The sequence below is a fragment of the Opisthorchis viverrini genome, assembly GCF_000715545.1.
Source record: "Opisthorchis viverrini unplaced genomic scaffold opera_v5_165, whole genome shotgun sequence".
Lineage (NCBI taxonomy): Eukaryota > Metazoa > Platyhelminthes > Trematoda > Opisthorchiida > Opisthorchiidae > Opisthorchis > Opisthorchis viverrini.
This window is the reverse complement of record NW_008751822.1, coordinates 997,456-1,007,306: the sequence shown is the minus strand read 5'-3', so window position 1 is coordinate 1,007,306 and position 9,851 is coordinate 997,456. Positions and strand designations below refer to the sequence as shown.

Below are 9,851 nucleotides of genomic sequence, written 5' to 3'. Positions count from 1 at the left end.
ATTTTAAGACTTCAAGTGGCTAGGGCCCTCCAACACCCGGTGCATCTGAAAGCACAGGTACCCGCTTGATGCTTCCAATTCTGAATAGCCCTTTAGGCGGCCTCGTTTCGCAAGTACTAATAGGATGGTAGCATCCATACAACGGGCGCATTAAAATGATTTTTGTAATTACTGGGCGTTCGTATCGGATTGAATTGTTATGTGAAGCTGTAATAGTGTACATCGAGGACATTTGAGCAGTTGTGTCCGCTAAACTGGTAAAAAGTATCCGGCGATTTGGCTGAAGTCATATTGTGAATCCACCAACAACGGTATTCTGTGAAGCTTTATTCGTTTGCTTAAGCGTAAATCAATACTGAAAACAGGTCATTTTGTGATCAGCTGTGAAACCAGATGGCGACGTCGCAGGTAATTTGAACTCTACGGGTTGCTCTACCGATAACATTTCGACCTGGTTGTCGATCAGAAGTGTTTGCAACTGCTTCCTCATTGCGGTACCGCCGCCTAAACTCATCCATAGTACCAGGTAACACTTGGAAGTTGTGGTTTACGGTAACAGGCAACAGTGAGCACATTCCAAACAAAATACAAAAATACGAACTTTGCACAACTACATCATATGGAACCTGTAGCGTGCCGACTTTTTCAAAACAATCTCTATGAATTACAATGATGTGAACATCAGTACCACAGTCACAACGTGGTTCAAAATCCGTGCTAATCTGTGAAGCATACAGATAAACTCATGCTTTCACAGAAAACGGCCAATTCTATATGGATTACTGGGTGATCTGATGGCCTGAGCGATACATCATCACCATTATCAGCTGTGAGAACTGCATACTTTTCTTACAGTGGTTGTAGCTACCACAAGTTCATCCATCAATGATTTGGGAAGTTGAAGGTTGTAGTTGCGCATTGGAGGTGGGGGCTGATAAATTAATACCTAAATACAGGTCTTTCAATAGATTTTCAAGTGGGGGTGTGTGTGAAGTGAGCTATGCTTTTGTGACAATAGCTTGAATTCACGAGCGCCATCCAGGGCACAACTGGGTCATGTCCGACAATGTCTCTAACCATTGATTTGGCCCGTTTTGTGGTCCCCATCCAGGGAGGTGGCAAAGACCAGCGCAGCTGAGGTTGCTGGTAATGGCTTCTACACTTTGCTGCCAAGTAATTATTTGGCCTCCTGTGATTTGTTTTTGCTCTTCGTGCGGTTGTGCAAAAAGAACTCCTCGAGGGATTTGGTCGACTAGCATACCGGGCGCGTGGCTAAGCCATCGCAACCTGTGGAGTGTGATCAGTTCATCTACTACGGGGAAGTTATTTTTTCCAAATACCATTCAACGTACTTCAGCATTGCTGATTCGGTATTCCTGCCAGACTTGAGCAATGCTCAGAAGACGTCTATGGTAAAACATTAAAACTCTTTGACGTCCTTGGTGCGCGGTGACCAGGTTTATGACCATATGGACTGCACTTCAGCATTGTAAACTCGACCCTTGACGGATAAGCTGATGTCACACCTAAGCCACAGATGATGCAGGTTCACAAAAGCTGCTCTGACCTTCCCACTCCGGATAGAAATATCATCTTTCACCAGACCATCTGGACTGATACAGCTGCCTAGGTGTGCAAACCTGTCTACTACCTCAAGCGGCTCATCTGCAAGCATGAGGCTAAAGTTTTAAGCCTACTCAGCCTTGTCGTAGTCTTGAAACGCACGCCATACTATGATGCAGAATTATTTAGATTATTTAATAGTGTTTGCATTACCACGGAATCAGACCTAATAAGGGCTATGTCGTCTGCATCTCTGATATCTGGAAGCGGACGCCCTGGGAGAACTTTGGCCTCACAGGCATTTGAGGCTAATGGTGAGCCTTCCCTAGCCGCATTAGCGACAGAGTTTAAGATCAAAGTTGAAAGAGGACAGCCTTGTTTGACAATATTTGATATGGCGAACTCAGGCGAGAGCTTTACGTAGACCTTCGGACAGCCGCGGGAGTTTGCGTACAGCGTCTTAAGGAGAGTCAAGAATTTATGGGAAACACCTTTGGTCTCTAGACACTACCAACATGCCTGACGGTACACAGAGTCAAGGACAGATTTCAGACCAATGAATAGAACCATTGTTGGTTGCCAAAAGCAGTATCGCTCTCCCAAAATCTGTCGGAGAGTGAAGATGTTGATGTATACTCTTTCAGGGAGTTGCGTCCTAATGGGTTCAGTCAACCTTCGGCGATTAAGACCACAGTGAACTTTCGACTGATGTTACGATAATTTTCACACGGCGTTTGCGTGTGCCTTTTAAAGCTAGAATCAACCGTCTTCATGCTCCATTCTGCAGACACTTTGTTCAATATAGAACCTATACGCTTTGTCAGATGTGTCATCTGGGATTTTTCATCTTCTTTGAAGCGGACTGGATATAGTTCGTCCACTCCTGGTGCTTTTTTACGTTTCAGTACCTTTCATCTTTCATACTTTATTTCTTCTTCCGATGGGTTATTAAGGCTTATATTTCATTAGCCCGGATGCACTTTCCCCACAGGCTGTTTTGCAAGAGACCAGCTAAGGTGTTCTTCGAAGTGTCCTGTCCATATTTTCACTCGACGTTTTTGCGAGTGAATTAATGAGCTGCCTTGTTCTTTTTTGTTTTTGCTGACCTCTGCTGTCCTAGGGGTAGTCCATCATATCATTTGGTATAGGACACGACTGTTCTTGGTTGCAAAGGCTTTCTCCATCTCTCAAGCTTTTGAGGTACACCAAAGCGCCCCGTCTTTCCTTAGATTCTTTACTGTCTGACGTTTGAGGGACTTGCGCGCGCTATTGTGCGCATTGTCTGCTAGTATGGATTTTCTGATTTCAGTCATGGATAGCAATCTCGATGACATCCAGTAGTCTTGTGTTCAAATCAGACAAGTCGGACGGCGCACAACGCTGCCAAAATGGCCTCTTTCACATTTTGTCATGCTTCGTGCACGGCACATGCTCACTGCCGGTACAATATTGGTTTACTTTGGAGAGTTTTTGGGCTAGCTCAGATCGATAATGTTGATCTATGGTAGTGTTTGAAGATGGGCGCTTGGCATGCGTCTTGCTGACTTTTGAGAGTCTTGGGGAAAACGAACTGTCAGGCGTGCGCGCACCTTGGCTTGATCCGAATCAGGGAGTGCGCCCCAGAAGAAACGGCAGTTTCGAATAGTAGCTCTCCACCGGTGGCTGATGGCCAAGTGATCCAACTGGGTTCTCGGTTGCAGTTGGTGACCACCAGGTTATGCAATGTGAACGTTTATACTGAAACTTCTTACCATTCAGAAAAATTTCATGATCAGCACACAACTGGATAGGTCACTCTCCGTTGTCTGTGTGACGAGCATTCACTCCTAATCGACCGCCTAAATGTGATTCCAAGGAGCTCAAAGGACCGGCTTGGGCATCCATATCGCCTGCAAGGATCACAGTGTCAGTGCTTCTCGAGTGAGGGTTGAGCCCGGATAACTCCCGGATAGCTCCTTACCAGCGTCAGAACTTCAGTCCGTTAGGGCATAAGCCGACACTGCAAACATTCACCGCTTTTTATGATTAGGGGCATTGAGTTTGATTGAGCTAGGTAACGGGACGGCATGAAGACGACTGTCTACTGAGATCCAATCCAGCAAAGCGCGTTCAGCTTTGAGGCTGGGTGCATCTCCCGTGACATACATTATACGAGCCATCGCTTCTGGAATACCGGACACACAGAGGGAGAAATGTGAGAGGCCTGAGTTCGTCCTTAGCGTTCTGAGCTGCATGACCACACTTGGGTCTTGTATGCGTGTTTTGGAAACACTACATATATCGATTTCAGGGGAGTACAAGGGTTCAGTTAGCATCGTCTGTTTGTCCATGCCAAGGAAGGGGGTTTGTGCCTTGAACTCCAAAGTCGGGAGGATGTGGGGTTTTGTTCGGGGACACCGTCCGGAGCAAATGACTCAATAGTCTGATCTGCTCGGCTGTCTGCGGTTGGCCTAACCTGAGGGCACAGGATGCCCTCACCTTGTGTCACCTATGATGCTGCTGCACACAACAGGTGCACTTTTAGCAGCCGAAAACTCTTTGGTTCAAAAAGCATTTTGACCGTTTGGAATAATGTGACCGGCGGTCATCATCAACCGTTTAGCGATCAGGGTGTGCGGCTTTTAGGGCTGACCTTTTCTAACTCGTCCTTCCTCAGAGAAGGCAGCAGCGCTGCCTCCATGAATATGGACATGCTGGTCGCCTGGGATAAACATCCTACTACCTTTACACTCCTATCACAGAGGACAGTACGACTTTACCCCCATACCTTCCCGTAGCATGATTACTTGTGGTACAGGCCCTCGCTGCTCTTGGTATGACTGTTCCCTTCTGGCCTTCCTGTCATGGTTGCACCTTATGGAACGAATTTCCAGTCACTAAAGCCCGCGAGATCATTGCAGCACTCAAGCTTGACCACCACGTCAAAATGACAGCTCTAGGTCGGGTCAAAATGATACTGAGCCGTCAAAACTAAGTGCGGATAACATTTTACACCCGACTTTAGGACAGGCAATATGCAAGACGTAAATTTGTCAGAACCGACTCCAACGGACAAAACGGAGATGAGCAAACCAAAAGGAATTATTCGTGGAGTGATTCACCAAAGCATCTGGAAGAACGGTTGAGTAAATTATTCACTTCCGCGGACGTGGGGGCGGTCATCCATAATGAGAGGCGATACACGAACAGTATATAGTTTGATCAATTGGAAAAGGTTGGAACCGATTGAGAAGTCACCGTTTCAGAAGAGCTTGGCAAACAATCGGTAGTTTTTATTTGGGCAACGTTTCGCTTTTGACACAAAAGCCTCATCAGGCCAAGTGAACAGGTCACCAAATTGGCCAGGTTATAAGACAGACGGGGAACCAATCAGTAATTCCTCTTCAAACTAGATCAGTGTTGAGTATCAATTAACGGATCTTGTCGGCTAGTATGGGTGCCAAAATCTTGAGTTGATGGGTTGGAGGGGTTCCAAATTATTTTTGATCGCTTTTCGTTCCTTAATCGTCCACTTCAGGGTGCTTCACTTGATGATTCACCTCGGGTGCCGCTGTCAGATTTTCCCTGGTCTTTTTCGGGTTGTGAGTGCTCCGACAATTTAGTTTGAGGGAGGTTGAGGTCAGGTGGATTTCAGATGATGACCACTCTTCCTCCTGATGACCGCACACCAACACATGTCAGCTCGAGTGACCCAAGACCGTTCTCCACACGCTAGCCAGTTCCACTCCTTCCATTCTGTTAACGCTGGGATGCTTGGCGATTTCTACCGCCTCGGCGATCAGTCTGTGTGACGTGGTCCGTAATTTGAACTGCCAGCCGGTCATTTTGCACTACGCTGTTTGCATCGTATTCATCAGAAGCCACGATATTTGCGCTGCGTTGGCTTAACTGTCTTCCACCTTGAATGAAGTGGCCTATCGTGCTGACTTCGTTTACCAAATTCTCCGACCTGAGTTCGCATTGTGGCGTTCAATAAACAGAGTTCAAACAATGGTAGCTCCGATCTTTAAACCCATTTTTGCAGGACGTGACTGTCGACAGTTCGTCTAACTTTTGAAGAGAGCAATCACTGTGCACCGACTTGCTTTTCTACCCATGGCACTAGTTCATCTATGGGCGAAGTTTCCCACGGAGTCTGTCAGTAACACCAGAAGAAAAAACAAATTACTTCAGCCGTAACACCCTTTCGGTACTTAGCCGCCGTGCCACCCTAAGGAAGCATGAGGGCTGGGACACTATCAGGCTGCTAAAACCTAGACAGGGGAGGTTGAGAGACAGAGGTTGGGTTCGAACCACGGACCTCGTGGTCAGTAAATTCGCGCTCCAACTCCTGAGCTTGCGCCAGACGTCTGTTTTAATATGCACCACCAAAAAGTTTCACCAAACGTGGTCTTTTCTATTCTTCAAAGGTCTCCCTGCATAGACCATCATTCATGCGACAAGGCAGCTGGCATCTAGGATCCTCACGACATGTTCTGGTTACTGCATCTGGTGCCGCATGAGGACCTCTCTGATGGGGAAATAATCGTTTTCCAGATTGAATATCCTATGACGGACTCACCAGTTGATCACACGTTCAGATTAAATGTGACTATTTCGAAGTCCAAAAACACAGCATTCTATTGTCCTTGACCCACGCAGCCCAAAGTGCGTGTCAGTATAGAAGTATGGCCCATAAAAAGCCTTGTAAAGACGTTCTTTCGGCCAAAACAGATGCTCCCTTTGCGCCGTTGGTGACGCAGTCAAGTCAAGCTTCGGTAATATGGTTGGTTAGTTTGTCTCCAAAATTGACAATGCTGGAGCAACCCGCGAGACTTTTTTGACCATCTCGAGTGCTGATTTGTAGATGGAGGGTATAGGGAAAGCTCTACAGAAGTTCCCGTAAATAAAGTGTTATCCATCATGGCTATCCAGTTTCTCCATTCCTATTAATTTCATGGTCAAAAAGGTGAACCAAACGCTGGAGGTTTTCAAAACCCTGTTTCTCACCAAAACCTTGATGGTCTTGGATATGCAGTCTACATCGTTCTTGTCTACAAAGAGGAGAAGATGCAGGTGTTTTGGACAAAATTACCGTCTCCTGTCCTATGGTGTGTGTTTCGCAGCCACAAAACATAATATTATGCTTTTTGACATAAAGCCATGGAACACGCCACTTAAATTCCAGGAAGAGACACTCGAATTTGTGGGTCACTTTACATGTATTGGAAGTTATGCTGGTTCGGACCTTAGTGTAACAGATGAGATCAGTGCACACATTTACAAGGCCCGGGTCGAGATAGTTAATTTGAACACCTATGACGCCAAAGCGGTTCATCCGTGAAGCGCAAGGGGCGTGCGTATCAGGCTACAGTACATGCTGATTTGTTAAATGGCTGTGAGACTTGGCCTGTTTGAGAAGAGTAAACGAGACGTCTTTAGGTGTTTGACAACCGTCGTCTCAGAACCATGGCTCGTGCCGAAGAGGGTGTCGTTTTTCGTGCCAAATTCAGAGCGGCAAAAGCAGATAGGTGGCCAGTCTTTGACCTGACAGAGGAGTATGAAAGAGTTTATAAAATGTCCGGGTTTCAGAGATGGCGACCGCGTGATCCTCTTTGTGCCTGGCTGAAGATGCTGCAAGATATGGCTCCTAGTTGATGTCACTGGTGTTTATGTTTCTAGGTTTTATCCGGATTACCTGAGCAGACATCTGGAGGTCACAGTGCTAGAATAGGACTAATTCCTTCCTCCATCCATTTTACTTCCTTCTCTATGGAATAACGATAATTTCCGTCCGTTGACTTCAAAGTCACAATCCCAGCCATATTTTTTCTGTGGGACAGTGGTCATCAGGGTATCATGGCCAATTTATTTAGAATTGGTTTCCTGTTCTCACTTCAAAATCGAAACATACTCAGAGTGGCACTTAGGATTGTTTTGGCCCTCTTGAGCAGCTTTTAGCATTGGTCGAATCTCTTAATTCGAATTTAGTTTACTGTCTTCATGCGTCTACTTATTTAATACTTGGATAATTCAGTACACCTACTTTTAGGTCATCTAATGACCCAAAGACGTCAGACATATTTCAACACACATGATACTCAGGTAAAGCTAACCGGGAATCGAGAAAAAACATTGTAATAAACAGAAACACTGGCGAGTTTAGTGAGACGACTGGTGACGCCTAACTGGTGGCGGCTGAAGAAAAGAAAGGACAACGATCACGGGCGGTGACTGTACAGCAGTACATCGCAGAAGATTTGAACGTGAAAAACACACTTTGTTGATAGTTTCCGTCGTAGCTGGCTAAAGAGCTTTGTTCCAACATGGAACACTTGAAGTAGACGTTTTGCATAGTTTTGCGTATGAGAGACTACTTGACACTCATTTTCAGCTGCTTTGTTGAAATAAAATCCGAAAAAATGTGCTGAAGACGAATGGCTCGTCACCATACAGCTAGTGTCTCCCATGGGCTTTGTGTCTGAACCCATTTTGGTCCTAAGCCATATTTTGAACACACAACTAGGTGGCCATTCTACTTCACAGTAATGGCTTTACTTGAAAATAGACGTAAGACGGCATTAAAACGGAATTAAAGTAGTCCCCAAAGACAGTCTTTGATCAGGGTCCCAATAGAATTCTGACTCAGAAAACGTGCGTGACAAATGCTTCATATAGTTAAAAAGTTCGGAACGCAGCATAAACACTACTTCATAGTTTACCACATAGGTCGAATTCTGTTTGGGTTTCTTGGAGATGTGGCTTCCGAAATCGCTAACAGTCAAGAGCCATCGAGTTTAAATCCTAAAGCATTAAAAAAACAACCGAAACATTAGAACGGCTTGAGAGGGACTTGATAAAGCATCAATCTTAGGGAAATAGTAACCGCGGTGCGGCTTTGTGTAAGTTGCAGCCAAACATTAGCAATATCATTGTTTTGGTATGTGCCTTTAGTCGCACATAATTGCCTTGGGAAAATCGTGTTGGTTACAATAATCCAAGTGGTGCTATAGAATAATGATAAAATTGGTGGTCGATTAGGTGGCCCTATATTCCGGCACATCGCCACTGACGATACAAACTAATCGGAGCATTGATTCTGTCTAACTGAATGGAATTTCTGTCCGGGAGAATCTGCGTGGGTGCGCCCTTGTAGTCGATTCACTGTATTATCAAACTCTTCTGCTGTGTGCATTTTTGCATCAGGTATCTATTGAGTGTCGTTCTGTAATCTCCAAACATCCGAAGCATTTCGTTACTCGCTGTCAGCTAACTAACGGCATGGTTTGCTCACTCGGATGATTTTGCTCGAATGGGTTTTCGTTCACTATCTCACTTATCAGTAGCTAGCTGAGAATCTAAACGTAATCTATAGGGTATTATAGTATTTTTCAACAATGCGGGGATAACAGCCGTGGGCTGGAAATGTATCCAATTGAAGTGAAGAAGAGAAGTAGGCTTTCTTATCTCATCAGTTTTTGTACAGTCAGAAATCAAGGTTATTTTCAGGTACAGAGTTTGCATCACGGAGAGGTGGGCCACATCCACGGCATGGAACTTCACATCGTTGGGCAAGGAATGGCAAATAATTCTACTTCTATCAACACCGTACGTTTACCTCAGGATAGAATACAACTGATGGTTGTCTGCCGATAATAGGAAAAACATCACCAAAATGAGGAATGAACATAGTCGGATGACCCTTGTCAGGATGCACCGTTTCGTGTATATGAGTTGGATGGTTAACAACGGCCGAAGATAGGGTATTCTGCATTGTATCTGTTGGCTCCGGAATTTCTTCGAACTACTGCTGAGAAGTACAAACACGATGGAAAAATTAACCTACAGTAAAAGAAACTAGTCACAAGGTTGCTGAAAACTCTTCGACAGCCCACGACCGGTTCCACTTACCGCTTTTATGTGTACATTGCGTCAACCGATGTGGCGGAATACATTAAAAACAAACGAATGCGTCTGATTAACAGAAGGAGACATACGTTTTAATGTTTAAATTAAAACTCGATTCAACACTGTCAATTGTGCTTGGATTCGTGTCGAAATCCGAAAACTTGACGTCAGCCTGCGGGTGAAAATTCACGTCATCTCCTTTCACCTTCGTACATCTGTTCAGTCCGGGGCACCGTATACGTAATAACATGAAAACATCCGCGCAACGAGCTTAGTGATACGATTGTATCATTCAGGTTTAGGGCTGGCTTTGCTGTGTTTACAGCATATCTGTTGCCGTGATAATGTAGTCTCGTAGTTCTACCTTCAATTTGTCACCAGAATTGCACGTAGTGTCTTGC

General features: G+C 45.2%; 1 protein-coding gene across 1 annotated transcript in view; it reads left to right on the top strand.

Annotated features, from left to right (window-relative positions):
* The window catches only part of T265_07313 (hypothetical protein), a gene marked incomplete at both ends in the record, with an annotated part of 43,280 nt that overhangs the window by 891 nt on the left and 32,538 nt on the right, over window positions 1-9,851 (top strand). The window lies entirely within an intron of this gene.